At 39.3% G+C, this 20,213-nt stretch overlaps 1 long non-coding RNA gene across 1 annotated transcript in view; it reads right to left on the bottom strand.

Moving 5' to 3' along the window:
- Positions 1-15,239: 15,239 nt before the first annotated feature.
- Positions 15,240-20,213, bottom strand: part of LOC110440018 (uncharacterized) — a 28,701-nt gene continuing 23,727 nt past the window's right edge. The window contains exon 3 of the long non-coding RNA XR_015498359.1: positions 15,240-17,913. This is a non-coding gene — a long non-coding RNA (uncharacterized LOC110440018). The remainder of the gene's footprint in view (positions 17,914-20,213) is intronic.

The following is a 20,213-nucleotide window of genomic DNA, read 5'->3' as shown; positions in this document are numbered from 1 at the left end:
CCCAGCCCCTTCTTACTTTTTCCAGTTCGCGCTTTGCATATTTATCTGGACCGCACTCAAAGCTTAGATCATCTTAGCAGCTCTTCGTCTGCGCGGTCGGTGGCAGGGAAGTGCCGTATCGAAACAGAGGTTGGCCCACTAAATAGTAGATGCCATCTCTCTCGCCTACAAGAGCCATGGCGAGCTGTGTCCCCCGAGAGAGCACTCTACTCGGAACATCGCATCCTCTTGGGCGCGTGCACGCGGCGCCTCTCTAACAGACATCTGTAGAGCTGCGGGCTGGGCGACACCTAATACATTTGCAATCTGCGAGTGGAGCCGGTTTCCTTAAGGGTATTAGGTAACCCTTGGTGATTGAGGAAACAACTCGGTTAAGGTGTTGAAACACGCTTGCTGCGCCTTTCTCCCCAACACGGAGATACGTGCGCTTTTTCATCTGTCAGTAAAGTTCCCCGTTAGGTGAGCCCTGCTCAGCGGAGGAGTCACACGCTGGCCCATTACATTTTAGGTCTGCCCGCCGGTCAGCCCGCGTTTTGGGTATAGGTGCCCGCTATGAGTGATCCCCCCACTAAGCGATCCCATATGCTTTTTCAGCCACGGTGCAGTCCCCCCTCACGGGCAGACCCGTGTCTTCCCTCTCTGCTAACCATCTTATTATATGCGTACTCCCCCTTCTCATGGCTAGTCCATATATTTTGCCATCATATCTCCCCATTGGGTAGCAGGTGGCCTCCGCAGCGTCTTCCCTATTGGGACTGCGCACTTTCCCAATGTACTGTCGTATTTTCCTAGAATTATCTAGACGCTTGCGACTCCCAAAAAATATATCTAAATCCGTAAAACTTCCTTGAAGTGGGATAAGTAAGGGCCAGGGATTACGTTGGAAGACCGCGCCTCTCTTTGATGCAGGAGCGCTCACGCTATGACTGGCTATCCTCTCATCGGAGGCAAAGGTAAGGTGCAGTCATTATAGCGTTTTCCAGACATTTCCCCATTCGTGGATTAAAATCCACTGATTGCATTGAAGTTCCCCACCCGAAGGGGAACGCTCTGGTTACTAAAGTAACCCTCGTTCCCCGAGAAGAGGAACGGAAATTTTATATAGCATCGCCATAATGACTGTTACTTAGCTGTAAGTGTCAGTCTCTTCAGCTTAAAAGGATAGCGTGTCCTTGCTTTCCCTGTGCTTATATGCGGAGCTAATTGGCAATAAGCTCCAGGTGCGCAAGCTTACACTGCCAACTCATTTGGCATTTCATTGGCCCGTTATATACTCTTTCAGACGATTGGCTTTCTGAAACGAAATCCCCATTCGTGGATTAAAATCCACTGATAGCATTTCCGTTCCCCTCCTCAGGGAACGAGGGTAACTTTAGTAACCAGAGCGTTCTTTATGCACTATGATCGCTTAACTCTGTGTGGATGGCTTTCCCGCTGTTACCAGTTTGCCCAGTTATTCGCCATGTACAAAGGCGGACTTGAGATGCAGAGAGGAGTTGACGTTGATGAACGCTTCCAGAAAGCAGGTAAAAAAAAACAAAAGGCAAAATTATTAAACAAGTAAATAACAGGGAGAGAACATGGTAAGATCAGAAAACGTGTTAAAAATCATGTGGCCTTCTTTGGATTGCTTTTGAAAACAGTCAGTTAGCCATTGTTTTTATAGATTCAAAAGAGCCAGTGACCATTGTCTTACATTTCATGAATCACAAAGGACATGTTTTTTTTTAATTGTATTTATTGGCTTACTGAATAAAAAGTCAACTCTTATATGCTGTATAGGTCTTATATACTGCAAGGCTGAGAAAAAAAAAATAGAAAAAATATCCCTTTAAAAAAAAATGAAACATGCAGAGATGACTTGTGCACATTAAACAGACAGAATGAATTACCATTTCATTTTAAAAAGTGTATGCTTATACTGTAGTTATCTTCCTTGTTGCAAATGGGCCCAAGTCTACATGTGGCCTCCTAGGGAGTTTACTGAGGCTCCCTAGTGGGCCTCAACCACCTGAATAAGAACTACTTGCATAGATCTTTAAAGACAAGCTGGAAAAGTTTAAGATGTTTGCTATGGCATGGGAAATGAGAAGCTGTCAGATTCAAAAAGGGAAAAAAAGACATACAGTAAAACTCTGAGCCTTTATATCAGGAAAGTTTATAACTGTACCTGTGTGGGCAATGTGAGTCTGTCTAAACTAATTTATTGTTCCCCTGGTTTTATCTCTATCATTTAATTTCTGTTCACTCCTATAGGCATCTATAAAAGTGCCAAACTATAGTCTTAATTAATGTGAAAGTTAATTATTGCAAAGTTGTTTTTTGTCATTGATCTGTCCTCTGTTACAATAATGATTACTAACAGCACTCAAAGACTTGAGGATTGAGCATCTTTTTATCACAAAATATTCTGTGTGCGTAAAACAGAGGATGTTCCATATGACGGCGCTCAAATGAATCGCCTCATCTTGTTTAGAAACTAATTTATGAATGCTAAGAATATCATATTTGGCAGTTAATCCAAATAAGAGCTTAATTAAATATGTCAAACTGGCTTGTCCCGAAAGCACCTCTGGGAAATGTTTTAATTAAAGGACGCTTTTTTACCCTTATTTGTGTCCAATTACACAATGTTTCGTTTGAATTGCTAAACCATGCGCTGGGATAAATCAATTTTTCTCAGCAGTCATCACAAAAACAATTAAAACGCTGCACCAGATGATGAAACTTTGATTCAGGGCATTCATTTGGAGTATTACAGCTATTATATCCACTAATGCCAGACATTATAACACCGTTCACAATAAGTAACAGTACAACAGTCTTTCATTTAGCTCTTTCTCTAATAGCTAGTCCCACGAGGGGGAAAGAGGACGGCAATGTTCTTTCTGAGTTAAAGGCCACCACAGTGTAATACAGTTTTAAATCACACCCTCACAGGTGAAATTACGTAACTATATTGAATCTTATTGTTGCAGGCCTCTCTCGGTCCTCTTTCCGCTCGTTCGTCTCTCTCTCTCATCTCTTGACAACAGCGACACATCAACCACGCACTTGGATTTTGTTTGTTCCACCAAATGCTTTAAACAGGCAGCTTTATTCTGCTGCTTTTGGAAAATTATTTCACACAATGTGCTAATGAACGTGTGGGATATAGGTGCTTATTGAAAAGGTGCTTAATCCTTTCATCAAAGTCCATTATCCCCATTATGACACATTCCCATTTATTCAGTAAGAAAACAAAAATGTGAAAACCTCTTTTTGTGAAGACTAACAATATCCATGCCAGCCCTTTGTGGCGTTTTCATTTTACAAACTGTCATCCGAGTTAATTATACAAAAACACAAAGCTTCATATGAATTATGCTATTGAACCGCTGAAAGGAGTATTAGCGCTAGCCTATTAGCTTATGTTGAAGATGGGAAGACTCAAGAAGCTTTTGTGTCCAACTTTCAACCTCCACCCACTGATTTCCACATTTACACTCTCCCACTTCCTGTTATGAAGCCAGAAGTGTACTGTACTGTACGCAAGAACACAGGAGTGATTGCTTGGCAAACTTGGCTTGTTGTACAGAGTTAATGTGCAGTTTTGTGTTACACTGACAAGTGCAAACTTCCTTACCTTTGTTACAGGATATTTTAGCTGTGTATGTTATGTTATTGATATCCCTGCTGAAAATCCAGCTTAAACCAGCCTAGGCTGGTTGGCTGGTTTTAGCTGGTCGACCAGGCTGGTTTAAGAGGGGTTTTGGCCATTTCCAGGCTGGTTTCCAGCCTGGTCTTAGCTGGTCAGGCTGGAAAATGACCAGCTAAATCCAGTTTGACCAGCCTGGTTTAAGCTGGACATAGCTGGTTTTGGCTGGGCTCCCAGCCTGGCTAGGCTGGTCAAGCTGGTTTTAGCTGGTCATCTCCCACCCTGACTGATTTTCTGTATGTACAACCCTAAATCAGAAAAAGTTGTGACAGTATGGGAAATGCAAATAGAGAAAGGTGATTTAAAAATTTACTTGTGTTTTATTTCTTTACAGACAATATATACAGTACATTATTTGTGTTTCTCACGATTGAGTGTATAGGGTTTTTGTGGTCACATTTTGTGCTTCAGAATGCACCACATATTCTTTATTGGAGACATGTCGGGACTGCAGACAGGCCACTTGGCATCCATTTCTCCCAAAAATACATGAAATACTGATTCATCTGATCAATTTGATCAGCTTAATTTTGGCAGTTTTCACTGGCATTTGTGGATGTAACTGTATATTGTGGTACTTGACAGAGGTTTGCCAAAGTAGTCCTAAGCCCATTTGGAGATATCGCTTCTAGATGAATGACGATTTTTGATGCAGTGCCGCCTGAGGGATCGAAGGTTATGGGCTTCAGCTATGGCTTGCATATTCGTTCTACATGCACTGAAATCCCTCCAGATTCCTTGAATCTTCCAATTATGTTATGCTCTGTTGAAGGTGAAATATCCAAACATCTTTTTTTCTTTCTTTTCGGAGCATTTTCTTTAAACATTTCAATAATTTTCGTTCGTATTTGTTGGCAAACTGACAATCCTCTGCTCATCTTTGCTCCTAAAGGACTAGACTTTTCTTGGATGCTGCTTTTGTACAAAATCATAATTATTATCACCTGTTGACATCACCCATTTCAAATCACATAACTATTTAACCAATTCACCTGATTACTAGCCCTAAATTGTCCCAAAGTTTGTTGGAATGTGTTGCAGGTCTGAATGACTTATAGGATGTATATTTACAAATGAAAATGTCTTTGACAAGACAAAACATGAAACATGTTGTGTTCATATTGTCTACAATGAATACAAGTATAAGTAAATTTGGAAATCACTACTTTCTTTATGTTTTACATACTGTACAAAGATTTTCTGATTTGGGTTTATATATATATATATATATATATATATATATATATATATATATATATATATATATATATATATATATATATATATATGTGTGTGTGTGTGTGTGTGTGTCATGCAGACACCAAAGCACATGTCATGGGGCCTGTACCATGAAGACAAATTAGCTTGCTAGCCAGTTAAGTTTAGTCTGAATCAATTCTGGGTTTTAGGTACCATGAAAGTAGCTCAGCTTTAATCTCCTTTGTTGCTATGTTATCTTATCCTCCAATATAGCTGCAATTTAAAGCTTAATTTTATTCAGTTTATATTTCAGCTATATAAACTTCACATCTTCATATACGGCAACACAATGGCTCAGTGGTTAGCACTGTTGCCTCACAGCAACAAGGTCTCTGGTTTAAGCTCTGACTGGGTCAGTTGGCATTACTGTGTGAAGTTTTTATGTTCTCCCTGTGTGCTCTCCTACGTAGGTTTCCTCCAGTTGCTCAGGTTTCCTCCGGGTGCTCCGGTTTCCTCCGGGTGCTCCGGTTTCCACCACAGACTAATGACCTGCATGTCTAGGTGAATTAAATAGACAAAATTGGCTGTAATGTATGAGTGTGAATGATTCTGTATGAATGTTTCCCAGTACTGGGTTGCAGCTGGAAGGGCATCCGCTGTGATAAGTTATATGCAGGGTAAACATATGCTGGATAAGTTGGTGGTTCATTATGCTGTGGTGACCCCTGATGAATAAAGGGACTAAACTGATGTAAAATTAAATCTTCAATTACCCTAAATGAGCAAGCTGTTTTCGTTAAGCTCTCCTCTTTCATGAACAGCCCTTTTCATCTTACTGTTTAAATGTTTTTACATTCTTCTAATTTTAAAACCCATTATATTTACCTGTGAATTCAATTGCACTTACCCTCTTTCAAGATGTCAATCACAATATCTTTGTTTCAAGGCACATGATTGGCTCACTGATTGTCCCCCTTCATCGCACATCATAATCAAAACAAGAGTTGACAGAGAAAGTTGATAATCAACATCATGGTACCAAAAAAGCCTGTTTACCCACCAAGCAAAGTTACGTCCAAAAGACGTCTTTTCTACGTCTCTGTCAGACGTTGAAATTACGTCCTCTGAAGAGCCACAATGAAAGTTTTTATGACGTCTTTTATTGACGTCTTTTCAACGTCTTTTTTCGACGTCTTTTCGGCGTCTTTTTGACGTCCTTTTACAGTATTTTTGACGTCTTTTTTGTCTATTTACTTTTATTTATTTGTATTATGTATGTTTGTGATTCTTTTAAATGACAAACACCCATAGGACAAATAAACAGACAGTGCACATTAAATTGAAACATATTTATTTAACGAACAACAGTCCAATTCACAATAAGACCAGAAACATGCATTAAATGGACAGTTCAGCCAAAAATGAATATTTAATAAACACTCAAAACAAATAGAAATATATATATATATATATATATATATATATATATATATATATATATATATATATATATATATATTAGATTTTTTTTTTCCTCAACAAAATGTATTCTGCGCTAGACCTTGTGCTATACGTCCAAAATAGGTCAGATTTGAACGTTAAATTCTCGTCCAAAAGTGGTCATAGTCCGACGTCAATATGTCAACCAGATTTGCACGTCGAACTGACGTGCAGATATGGTCACGGACGGACCGACGCAAAATATACGTGATCTGCAAGTCCGCACAACGTCTAGTGTTTGGTGGGTACACAGGTTTGGTTTTGTCAGCTCAAAACAAATCCTGTAATCCTGAGTATGTTTAGCCACTATTATAGTTGTAATACTCTTTGTAGAAAAAAAAAAACTCTTAGTTTTATTTTAAACCACACTGAACTGAGCAAAACTGAACTGAACTGAAACACTAAAACTACCCTGATCTAGTTACTATGACCATTTAAGTGAAGCTGCTTTGACACAATCTACATTGTAAAAGCGCTATACAAATAAAGCTGAATTGAATTGAATAATTTTCTATTTAGTTTGCATATATGTGGATTAGTGATGGCTGCTTTTGAATTTCTATTCTCTGCTTTGTCAGAGATTGCCACAGTGGAATAAACCTCCACTGGTAATTGTTTTACACAGCAAATGACCTTCCTGCCACAACTCAGCATTGACAGTACAACCCTGAATGCTGGGAAACACACAGTATGGCCTATTTACAGTAGTTTATTAAATTCCGCTATACATTGGGCTGTGGGGGAAACCAGAGCTGTCAGAGGAAACCCATGGGAACACGGGGAAAACGTGAAATCTCCACACAGAAAGGCTTCCTGGTTCATCTGAGACTCGAATAAGTAACCTTCTAACTGCGAGGCAACCATACAAGCTACTTAGCCACCTTGCCGCTACATACAAAATCTTACAAATCTATTGTTTCGAATCAGTGGTTCACAATTATAATAAATCACAAACCTAATTCCAGCTATTCTCCACTGAACCCTTGTCTACCTGTTTTTCTTGGATTATTTTTTTTTTTATCTTTTACATAATGAATGTCATTCTCTTGCACAAAGCATCCCTCCTGATTCTCTGCTTTAAGAATTAGTGCATATTTCATTTTATTCTCACACATTTCACAATGCAACAATGTGTGAAACTGAGATTGTGGAACTAAAGCGCCTGCTGCAGAGTAAAAAAAAAAACAACATAATCTACCTGAGGGCTGTTGACAGATATGCGTGTTACAGGTCCTTTTTCAGGTTAAATATCTAGTGTGTTAATAGGGCTTTGTGTTCAAAAATAGAGATAAGGTTGAGAGCAAGCGACACTGATAAAGGATAATAGTCACGATGGAGGAGCATGATTTACTCTCATAACAGAAAACACTTTCATCCACTCAAGTTTGTTTGTCCTACTTCCACATTCACAAGTTAGCAGAGGAGCAGCTGACTACTGTTTTAGCACTGTTACATGGGGAGATGATGATATCTTTCACTTCATTGAACACAACAGCCGCCCTGTCATCTTTTTCCTGTAGCGTCTCACCAGAGCACCTAAAAGAACAAGAAACAATTAAACAAATGGTCCAGAAGACTTCTGCATTCTCCCCTGCTTGAATATGATATATCATGAATGTGAATATAGTATCTGATTAAAGTACCTTATTTATAGTATAGTTGGCCAATAGTTGATTCAAGCTGGTTTAAGTACATAAACACTTTGATGTGTACAATCACAATGGTTTGATCAGTCTAGGCTGGTCAATGGAGTGTTTGATCACACCTGTGTGATAAGGTAGTTTTTTGCATCTAGTATGGCACTTGTCATATATCATTTATAAGTGTTTCAAACAAATAATGTATATTATTACTATTATTGCGAGGTAGATTCTGTTTTTTACTCTGCAGCAGGTGCTTTAGTTTTACAATCACAGTTTCACACATTGTTCCATTGTGAAATGTGTGAGAATGTAATGAAATATGCATTAATACTTAGAGCAGAGAATCAGGAGGCATGTTTTGTGAAAGAGAATGACAAGAGCCGCCCTGTCATCTTTTTCCTGTAGCGTCTCACCAGAGCACCTAAAAGAACAAGAAACAATTAAACAAATGGCTCAGAAGACTTCTGCATTCTCCAACTTATCCAGCACATGTTTTACACCACGGATGTCCTTCCAGCTGCAACCCATCTCTGGGAAATGTCATATATCATTACTTAGTGTTTTCAAATAAATAAAGTATATTTGAGCTTCCAGACAATTGAATAACCCTGTACTCGCAAAAGATACTGAAAAGATTTACAGACTGAAAAAACAAATGCTGATATTTATGGACACATTAATAATTATTTTAAAAACATACACACTGTTTAGGTTACTACATTTACTCTATTATTTGTCTTAATATACAGCCACTTATTTTAAGTGAAGTTTATTTTTAAACTAATTTCAAGAGGATCACATGCTTATGATTGCTAGTGGCTGGATCCACATTGTCCAATTCTCAATGCACCAATCAGACAACTCCTTAGCTACTACTAATACCCTGGGTTACGTATCACTCATATCTTCGTTTTAAAGAATCCCTCTTCCACCACTACTCCTCCTTCTTCCTAGATGAGTGACTCGGTGGTCCAGTGCTTAGCAGTGCTGCCTCACAGCAAGAATATGTTTGGATCCAGGCTTTACCAAAGCAGCAGATGTTTCGGTGCAGAGTTTGCACTTTCTCCCCGTGCTCACATAGGTTTCCCCGGGGTTTCCTCCCATTGTCCAAAAACATGCAACTTAAGATAATTGACTAATACAAATCGGCACTATAGACATGTTCCTAGTAAAAAGTTATCTCTTAAGAGTCTTGCAACAGGAGGGAGCCCCGGGCTCGAGGATCTTATGAGCTCAGGGCTCACTCCCGGGACAGCATGCCAAGCAAGCTTTATAATCAATCATCAGCTAAGTGTAAACTCTCGAAATGGATTTTGGGAGAAGTTGATAAATTTACACGTTGTAAACCCAGCAGTTCTAATCTCTCCACTGCAAGGTGCATGGTGGCAGCCATCACCCATCATGGATCACATAATATGATTATTATTAACTATGTTTAAATGATGATACATATTCCTAAATGAGGATCAGTATATCAGATGTTTCAAAATATAATTAGTATTAATCATGGGATTGTGGTGTTTAAATTAAATGGTATTTAAAACTTACACATTAAAAGGTTAATAGTCATCTGCAATAACCAAGGAATCGGCACTGGTAGATGAAGCTTAAAAAAGTGAGTGATTGCTCCATATTTTAAATTTCTTTACAGAGAGGTCATCTTTTGATTTTTGAATGGTTGTACACAATCACATGATGTGATTTTGCATGTCAGAGTTCACCAGGCTTTAACTTTCCAACCCAGCAAATTGTGAAACTTGTCGCATTAACTTCCGTTTCCGGTTTGCCGCATTCGCATGCATATGAATCGAAGTCTATGGAGAGAAAAGTCCAGTGTGACCATGGCTTCAGCTGTTATAAGCTGGTTGACCATATTGAACCAAGCGTAAATTTTTAACTAGATAGTTAAGCCAGTTTTGAATTTTTTTTCTCAGTTTTAAAATGATAATTGGCCACTGCAAACTTTTCAATTACTTTGAATTAGCATTAGATTACTACCACCTGGCCATGTTCATGTTTAATACACATTCTAAAAAAATATTGGTTTAAAAACAACTCAATTTGAGTTTAGATGCTAATTGGTGTAGATGCTAGCTAGAAATTGATTGGTTTAATGTCAGCATTAGCAGGTCCAAGCTAATAAGCAAACCTGCATTATCAGCAGTGGTGGAAATAGTACTGAAAAATCATACTCAAGTAAAAGTACCATTACTTGTAAAATGTGGTGCAAGTAGAGTAAAAGTATCTGTTGTAAATATTACTCAAAGTATGAGTAAAAAGACCTTTCAAAAGTACTCAAGAGTTGTGAGTAGTGAGTATTACGCTCTTAAAAGCTGATGCGTTTACATGTTATTTGTGCATGTGTGTAAACTAGGGATGGGAAGATTAATCGATATGTATCAATATGCGGTCATGCACGTGCACGATGCGAGTGCATCGGTTGAGCAGCAGAGGATGAATGAAATTTTGGAAGCAAATCGAGATGCATCGGTTTTTGCGAGATGCATCGGTTTTTCCAAGATACACCTTATATTTTTAATATAGAATGTATTTTTTTATTTATTAACAAGTGTTGTCGACCTGTTTTTGGCGCATAATTTAATCGACCTACATAAAGTAAGCCTTAGCAACGGATTTGCGGATGTGTACACTTACACTACAACTCAGTGTATTAGGTGTACGGATGAAGCTAGTGGTGCGCCCTCAGAAAGCGCGAGAAGCAAAACAAACATTTTATTCCCCACTGAGTTTTAAATCTAAAGTATGGCAACATTATGGATTTAAGGATGGACGACTTGACAGGACAGATGCAATTTGCATAATGTGCCGCGCATTTATAAAATACGCGGGCAGTACGAGTAATCTGAAATCTCACTTGAAGCGGCGCCACGGTGTTGTTGTAAAAGCATCTTCCAGTGTTCCTGCATCCCCGGCTTCCTGCACTGCTTCACTGTAGCTACCAGCTCCAAAAGTGGTGAGAAAAGCATTGCAAGTTTTTTTTCCATGCGCAACAGTTTTGTGCGCTCTATGCCAATAACGGATGTTATTGCATTGTTCATCTGCAGGGCCGGAGCAAGCTGAACTGCTGCTCTAGGCAGAGGACGATCACGCCGCCCTCAACCCCAATGTGAAAACGAAAGTGACCGGTTATGAAAATGAAGTGACGTGTCGCAGACCTCTAATCTGCCGCCCTATGCGCGGATATAACTGAGGACGCGCGGGTGTCGCAGACCTCTATTCTTCCGCCCTATGCGCGGATATAACTGAGGACGCGCGGGTGTCGCAGACCTCTATTCTGCCGCCCTATGCGCAGATATAACTGAGGACGCGCGGGTGTCGCGGACCTCTATTCTGCCACCCTATGCGCGGATATAACTGGGTGTTGCGGACGCCGCCCTCTCTATACTGCCGCCCTAGGCGGCCGCCTAGGTCGCCTTTATGGACGTGCCAGCCCTGTCCATCTGCAAAGATATTCAGCCTAGTGTCACGGAGAACGAAGGTTTTAAACACCTCCTCCTGTTAATTTTTAATTATAATAATAATAATAATATTAATAATAATAATGATAAAAATAATGGGTGTCACGGTGGCACAGTGGGTAGTTTGACCACCTCACAGCAAGAAGATTGCTGGTTTGTTATATTTTTATTAGCCTGTTGTTTACAGTGACAGTGATGTTTCAAAGCAGCATAACACTGCTAGTTCACGACCTTAAGTTTTGAATATTCAGTGGCAAAATATATCTTTGTAAAACTTGTTTTCATAGTTGAAAAGTTAAATCACAATTCTTGTTGTGCAATGCTAAACCTTTATGTTAAAAGAGAGCACATATATATATTTTAATATATATTGCACTTATACATTCTGTTTATCTTGAAAATACTTAAATAATATGTGCTATATGTTCTAAAATGGCCCTCTACTGTAAACTGACACTCTGGCTCTGAGAGAAAAGCCAGTTTGTAAAAAAAAATCTTGGTTTTGCTTGGTTAATAAATAATCAAACTCATTCAATGGCACAGCATCCTCTTTTACATAATCTCATAAACTTGATTTAATTAGTTAGTGCTGAATTATCGCATTGTATCGTGATATAGGTGTGAATCGTATCGTGTTGCATCGCAATATGTCACAAATGTATCGCTAATATATCGGATCGTATTCTTTGTATCGAGATGCGTATCGGATCGGCATTATAGCTTAGATGCCCAACCTTAAGTAAACGTAACATTCTGTAGTGCATTTAGTCATTTCCCAGCAGGCACATGTCATAAGATGTTATTATTAGGTTAGATTTAGGTTGTGATGTCGGGTGACCAAAATTCAAGGTCTAGCCAAAATCTAAGGATGTGGTTTTGATGTCCAATATCGACATCAAATGACGTTGATGTTTGGTTTATTTTAGGTTGTTAGAAAGTGACCAAAATCCACGTCGAGCCAACATCTTAAACCAACGTCATATTGATGTTAAATACTGATGATTCATTCATCAGGTATGACAACCATATTCCAATGTCTGATAGATGTCATAGTGGTAACATCCACACAACGTCAAGCTGTAGCATCATTAGAGATTGCTATTTGGTTGGTTTTAGGTTTGACGTTGGACATTGATGTTGGCCTGATGTTGAGTTCTGACGTCAACCCAGTTTTCATTTCCAAAGAATTGCAATATAATGGGTACAATGTCAATTTGATGTCATGTTGATGTCTTGTGCATGCTGAGAGTTTAAGGCAGTTTCAGTCAACATACAGTAAACATCCTTCATCTTCTCATCAGTAACATGCATCTAAACCACAGGTGTCAAACTCAGTTCCAAAAAGGCCGCAGCTCTGCAAAGTTTAGTTCCAACCCTAATTAAACACACCTGATCAAACTAATTGAGTCCTTCAGGCTTGTTTGAAACCAACAGGTAAGTGTGTTGGAGCAGGGTTGAAACTAAACTGTGCAATGCTTCGGCCCACCAGGAATTGAGTTTGACAACCCTGATCTAAACAGTCTCTAGGATCTTCTTAAAAACTTTTAACGCTTCCAAATAGTTTGTTGTTAAAAACAGTTTGAAATTATAAAGTGCATGTCTCCAGGTTGTTAATTATGATGCAATTTACTCTCTATGTGTGATTGGATTCACAGGACTGATTTTTCATAAGCAAGAAAAAATAGTGACTGCAAGTTTAAGAAAAGTAGTGGATTAAAAGTACTGATACAGCACAAAAAATGTACACAAGGCAAAGTAATCGTACACATTTATAAAACTACTTCGTAAATTACAATTTCTGAGAAAAAACTACTCACAGTAGTTTGAGTATTTGTAATTAGTTACTTTACACCACTGATTATAAGCATGTTAGCTTATAGTGACCAGGCTGGTTTGTTTTTGTATAAGCAAGCTTGTTGGCAATTCAATGTGTTTATGCTGCACACAATTTTAAATATTGTCCGATCACTCGTTTTTTTTAACTGTCTAATCATCTTGTTTAATCTCACCCCTTTTCGCAGCACCCTACGACAGTATTTTGCAAGCTCAAACTTCACAACATTAGTTATAGCTGATTAAAGGGCCATGACACCCCCACTTTCGGTTAAAGTCTACTTCAGAATTTTTTCAAAAGATGCATGATTAATGGGCGTGGAGCTCTGCGAGCATTGGGCAGGAGTGGGCGTGGCCAGCAGGGGAGAATGTGAGGAACAACTGTTGTTGTCAGTTAGCTCACAAAATGAGACAAACCGTGAGGAGACACATGAGTTTATAGTTCACAAAGTTAAAATGCAAAGAACTGAACAGTGATTTAGTGCCCTACTACATTGGTTATTCGTAATTTCATATACACATAACCACAATTTATATCATTATAAAGATAAATGGGTTCATGTAAACACTATAAATGAGGACTTCTCCCTCAATCCCCATATCCAGCAGACTCAGTGCAGCAGGTCTCCTGACCTGCCTATTTTAACCATTAGCCCTGCTGGTAATCTGGAGGATTTAGGCGAACACAGCAGCACAGTGATGTGTCTGAATGTGAACGAACTCCTGATAAAAGTCATTGTCCGCCATTCTTCAATTCTCGTACTGCTCTCCCGACAAAAATGCTAACAGCACACACACAGCTTTGCTGTATGATCGGCCCTGACAAGATTGCGGGGGAAAACATGCAACAAACCCTGTGGATCATGGAAACAAACACATATGAGCCCTCATGAATGGCTAAAAACTGTGTGCTTGGGTCCGTGTCTCACAGCTCGGGCTTGACTCTGGCAGGTCTGGCAGGTCTCATGAATAATTAAGCAGCCGGCTCTTCTCATAGGATAAGAAAACTCTGCTATGAATAATAATGAGAAACCGACGCGTCATCTTTGCACTTGCAGTTCTGCGCTACGTTGCCGATTTTGATCCTGCCCCAAAAATCATTTTAAACCTGGAAGCTGAAATTAGCTGACTAAAGCTCAAAATTATCCAGTTTTCCCCACAATTACAGCTGACAGGTGCTAACATTATCTTAACTAATGCTCAACACACACAAATCTGTTAATATATATAAAAAAAAGTTCTCCAGGGTGTCCTGAACCTTTAAGTTAGCTGGTCATTACTGTAATGGACCCTTTTCACAAGACTGTTATGACACGTTTAACAGTCATAAATCCTTAACTCTTGGAAGCTTTTAATAATTTGATAAAAAATATATACAGTATGAACATTCCTGGGGCAGCACGGTGGCACAGTGGGTAGCCTTACAGCAAGAAGGACACTGGTTCGAGCCCGGCTAGGTCAGTTGGCATTTCTGTGTGCAGTTTTGATGTCCTCCTTGTGTTTGCATTCCTTCAGGTGCTTTGGTTTCCCCCACAAGTCCAAAAAAACTGTGGTATAGGTAAAATAGGTAAGCTAAACTGTCCGTAGTGTATGAGTGTGTATGGATGTTTACCAGTGATGGGTTGCAGCTGGAAGGGCATCCGCTGTGTAAAACATATGCTGGATAAGTTGGCGGTTCATTCCGCTGTGGCGACCTCAGGTTAATAAAAGTGACTTAGCCGAAAAGTAAATGAATGATCATTTATATGTATTTAAGTATGTGTTCTATAATCTTTTCATCAAATTGCCAAAACTACTGCTTGTGTGAGGTGTTTCTAATGCAGTGTCTTTGGGCAAGACAATAAATTTGTTGTTCAATCAAATCAGTCACACTTTTTTTTTCTTTTTCTGAAAGTTTTGAAAACACTATCATTGATCTATTATTTTATTTTATTATTTCATCAAAAATGATTGTAAAAAATTATATATTTGATGTACTCTTCTATGTACTGTGCTGTTGGTGTAAACTGGTAGACTACATTGGACCAGTTGCAAACCAGTTACCAGTTGTCCAGCTGGTTTTTGGAGCACGGTTGCTGGATAAAAAAATTGCTATGTCCATTTAATGACCTGCTTAGACAAGCAAAAAAACAGCTATCACATTTCAAAACACAGAAACTACCAGCATAAGATGGATCATCTAACAGGGGATACATTAATCCTCATCCAATCACAACCCCTTTAAGGAAACACTCAATTACTCTGTGCTGTGTGCTTGTTTTTAGTGCACTGTTTGAATTCATTGTTGTTGGTACATCAATCTTATTATCAGTCCTCCAGTGCTGATGTCCTCATTCACTTCCTCAAACCTCGTTTCATCACATTTACCCTCTATTCCTTCTCCGTTTATCTCTTTCACTGCATGTACCGTGCTTTTCATTTAGTTTAACTTTGAGATAAAGAGGTCTTTGCGGCTGAAGCTTGCAGCAAGATGCTCTAATGGGCTCCAAAATGCACCAACGTCTTTTGAAGGTTATCAAGTTTTATAGCGTATATCTGCTTTGCCGTTTCCTTTAAGATGAAGCTCACTGTGTGCAGTTTGACTGTTTTTGGCTTGGTGCTTATCGGCTTAGTTGCTAAATCGTTCTAACAGTTGGAAAAAAGTGTGAGTGGCCAAAGTTTTGTTTCATTGATTGAAAAACTAAAGCAAAACAAGCATCCTCTTCCACTTTTTGTATTAGTCATAGCTGATCTCATGCTGCATCCTCAACTGACTTTAGTCAAGGTCCAGATCGATGAATAAAATGATAAGGTGCTGTATATTCCCTCCACTTGTTTTATTTAATCCTGGCTGGTTGCCTGAAACTCTAAACTGAGGGTCAAAATGGTTGTGTTGTGAACTGAACCTTGAGGCCTGTACTGAAACATCTCTGTTCCAGTTTCATCACTACACCTCACTATACTGTATGTTGTTTCTCAGCTGGTGTTTAAAGTACTGTATGTACTGTACCCAGGAGCGTTAGACCTAAGAGGAATTCATAAAGCCAGAATAGATTTGAAAATTCATATTGAAGCTTTAAAACATATCTGTGTTTCTCTTTTTTCATTGAGTGCCCTAGATATGAATTATTATAAACCTACAATGTGGGACTTGTGCAGGAATATGCATCTGATGTTTTATCATTGACCTAGATTTCAAAGTAGATCTACAAATGGATATAGCAGTTGTAGTTATGCATTAGTAGCTAAATGCATTTGGTTTTGAATATTCTGAATCTCCGTATTTGCTTTGTCTGTATTTTTACACAACAACAACATTTTGGGGGCCTGAAAATGATTAAAGCATGCATGTTACTTGTTCAATCTTTAGTCTTGTGGGAGTGTTTGACAACCAAAACCACATGAACGTGTGTACAGACATTTCGTTTTCTAAGTGACATTACCAACTAATGGTGTGACATGGATACTATGTAAATTAACTTTTTAGGTTATGTTTTAACCCAAATTTTTATGTTATGTTTCAACCCCCCGGAGAAGCTGGGTTAGGAAACATTTTCCTTGAATTTTAGTTGAAACAGAACATTTTCTCGAGCATTGAAGGTCACTTTGAACACAATGGCCTCCAACATCCATAAATGTAAGACGTTTGGAACCACCAGGACTCTTCCTAGACTCAAACTGAATGATTGGGGGAGACAAGAAAGGTGACTGAAAACTCAATATTCACTCTAAAAGACCTCCTGTGTTTCTCTGTGGAGAGAGGAGAAGCTTCCATAAGAACTGGAACAGCGTTTTCACATTTGACTCCTAAACTTTAGAATAATCTTATTGATAATGTTCGAGGCTCAGACACTCTCTTAGTTAAAATCTAGATTAAAGACATGTCTTTTGAGTGAGTATATACACAATGCATCCTATAACTGTATGCTACTTTACATATCATTTAGTACACCCCATTCAATTTATTAAATATATCTTGCTCACAAATATTAGTAACAGCAGCTATACTACTTTTCTTTAATTTGCATACAGAAATTGTGCAGGATGGAGTGTGAGATTGACAGGAGGATCAGTGCAGCGGCAGCAGTAATGCAGTCAATGTACCGGTCCGTTGTGGTGAAGAAGGAGCTGAGCCGAAAGGCAAAGCTCCCGATTTACCGGTCAATCTAAGTTCCCACTCTCATATATGATCATGAGCTTTGGGTTATAACCGAAAGGACAAGATCTTGGATGCAATTGGCTGAAATGAATTTTCTTCGTAGGGTGGCAGGGCGCACCCTTATAGACAGAGTGAGGAGGTCTGTCGCCCGGGAGGAGCTCGGAGTAGAGCCACTGCTCCTCCACATCGAGAGAAGTCAGCTGAGGAGGCTCGGGCAACTGTTTCGAATGCCTCCAGGACGCCTACCAGGTATGTCCTACCGGGAGGAGGCCTTGGGAAAAGATCCAGGACACGCTGGAGGGAACATGTCTCTTTGCAGGCCTGGGAACGCCTCAGGATCTCCCTGGAAAAGCAGGAGGAAGTGTCTGGGGAGAGGGAAGTCTGGGGTTCTCTAACAATACTGCTGCCCCCCGCGACCCGGCCCTGGATAAGCAGATGAAAATGATGTTGATGATGATGAAATTGTGCATCTACTGTACAGTTCATCAACTCCAAAACCTCATCCACAAGTTCAGCTACCAAGCGGGCGCAGCCATTCGAATCTTTTTGGCTTGAGACTTCTGGTCCCATTCACTTCCATTCATTTTTGACATTAAAAGCTGCTCGTTTTGCTGTTTGATGTTGCAAACTAATATTTTCTTATTATAATATTCTACTTGGTCTGTATAGTCATGCAAACATTTGTTTGTAGAGCATGTAGTTTGACCGTTTTCTGTCATTTATTATTCCTAGTAATTTCATAGGCGACTGAATCCGAAGTTCTAAAACAATCGTGACAACAGATACTAAGAGACTAGTCAGGATCAAGGGAGAGATGAATGCAGGAATGTACAGAGACATCCTTGATGAAAACCTGCTCTAAAGAACTCTGAACCTCAAGACAGTGGCAACCTGTCATCCTTAAACAGAACAACGACTATAAGAACACAGCTAAGAAAAAAAAGTCACTACAGGACAACTCTGTAAATAAGCTTGAGTGGCCCATCCAGAGCCCAGACTTGAGTCCTAGTGAACATCTTTGGTGATATAGCTATGCAGTGACACTCCCCATCTTACCTGATGAAACAGCTCTGCAGGAAAATAAAAAAAATCATTACAGGTTATAGAGATGGCTACAGGTTACTGTGGAAATGAATAGCAGTTGCTAATTTGTCTTCAGATTTTTAAACATAAGAAATAAACTCACATAGGTTTGAAACTACTTGAGGGTCGGTAAATGGTGAGTACATTTTTACTTTAGTGTGAACTATTCCTTTAACCTGTTACCCAGCACTCGCTTTTAGGGATTTACACCTACTTACAGTAACTGACATGATCAAACTGGTTTGAAGAGTGTTGTTTTGGAATTACATACAAACCAGCCCACAAATTGCTACTGAGCATTTGCTAACTACACCAGTGCCTCTTTTCATTGGTATAGATGTTTGTTTAAATACATTTTACATAGGTAATGGCATGCTGCAATGTCTCTGTCTCACATTTCATCATCATAATGTGGAAACAGTTTCAAATATTTCTTTATATTAGTCACACAGACAGTCAGCAGTAGCATCAACTGTTTTACAACAGCCAGCCTGATAAAATACCTACATGTGTTCTGTGTGGGTCCGAACACCCCAGTATAGAGAAGCAGACTCTATACTGCTCAATGAGCACCATCTTTCGGATGAGACGTTAAACCAAGGTCTCGACTCTCTGCGGTCGAAAAGAGTAGGGGTTAACCCTGACATCCTAGACAAATTTGCCCACTGACCTCTGACCACCATGGCCCCCTAACCAGCCCCATATCATAACTGACTTCATCACTTTGTCCCCTCTTCAACAATCTGCTGTGTGTAGTGTGCTGTCTGGCGCAATATGGCTGCTGTTGTGACATCCAGATGGATGTTGCACACTGGTGGTGGATAAGGAGTCTCCCCCCAAAAATGTAATATATTATTATTATTATCATCATCATTGCTTGACATTGCAGCCTGCCATTATCAATGTAAAATGTATTTAAACAAACATCTAAATATGACGAAAGAAAGAAAGAAAGAAAGAAAGAAAGAAAGAAAGAAAGAAAGAAAGAAAGAAAGAAAGAAAGAAAGAAAGAAAGAAAGTAAGAGAAAATGAATCTTTGGACAATATCTTGGTGATGAAAGTGGAGCAATGAAAAAGCTGGCAGAAAAATGGCGGGTAAAGTGGATGGACAGATGGATGAAATGTGCTCTGGGCCTCAGCGAGTCCTTTGAGGAAGGCAGAAATAAAGATGCGCAGCTCACAGGGGTTAAACATGAGAGATTCAGGGGGTTGTGAGTCATGTTGACTGCTCACAATGCAGAACAAACACTGTGATACTCAAATCTAATAGATTCTTTCATCCACTGCTCTCTTTCTTGCACACTTGGTGATGAGGGAACCACAGTGGATGATCAAAAAGCTTGTCTCATGGGTTTGTTTGAGAATCTAATGTGCTGATTCTTATCTGTTTTTTTACACTCCTTTCTGTCAGAGCTTGACCTGAGAGATGGATTAAGGACTCTGATCACTTGTTCAGTATAGAATGCGTAATATATTTAACGCTGGGGAGCAACTAAAGTAATTAAATGTAGTTGCAACTTTTGAAAAACGAATAACTGGATTTGCAAATGTTTGCAAAGTTAACAGCATGAGAGTTATGTCTATGATGCTACTGTAGGACGCAAATAAACAAGATTCCAGTAAGCAAATGCACATTTTCA

The sequence above is a fragment of the Danio rerio genome, chromosome 8 (genome assembly GCF_052040795.2).
Source record: "Danio rerio strain M-AB ecotype USA chromosome 8, GRCz13ab, whole genome shotgun sequence".
Lineage (NCBI taxonomy): Eukaryota > Metazoa > Chordata > Actinopteri > Cypriniformes > Danionidae > Danio > Danio rerio.
The sequence above is the reverse complement of the archived record's forward strand: the minus strand, read 5'-3'. Positions and strand labels throughout refer to the sequence as shown.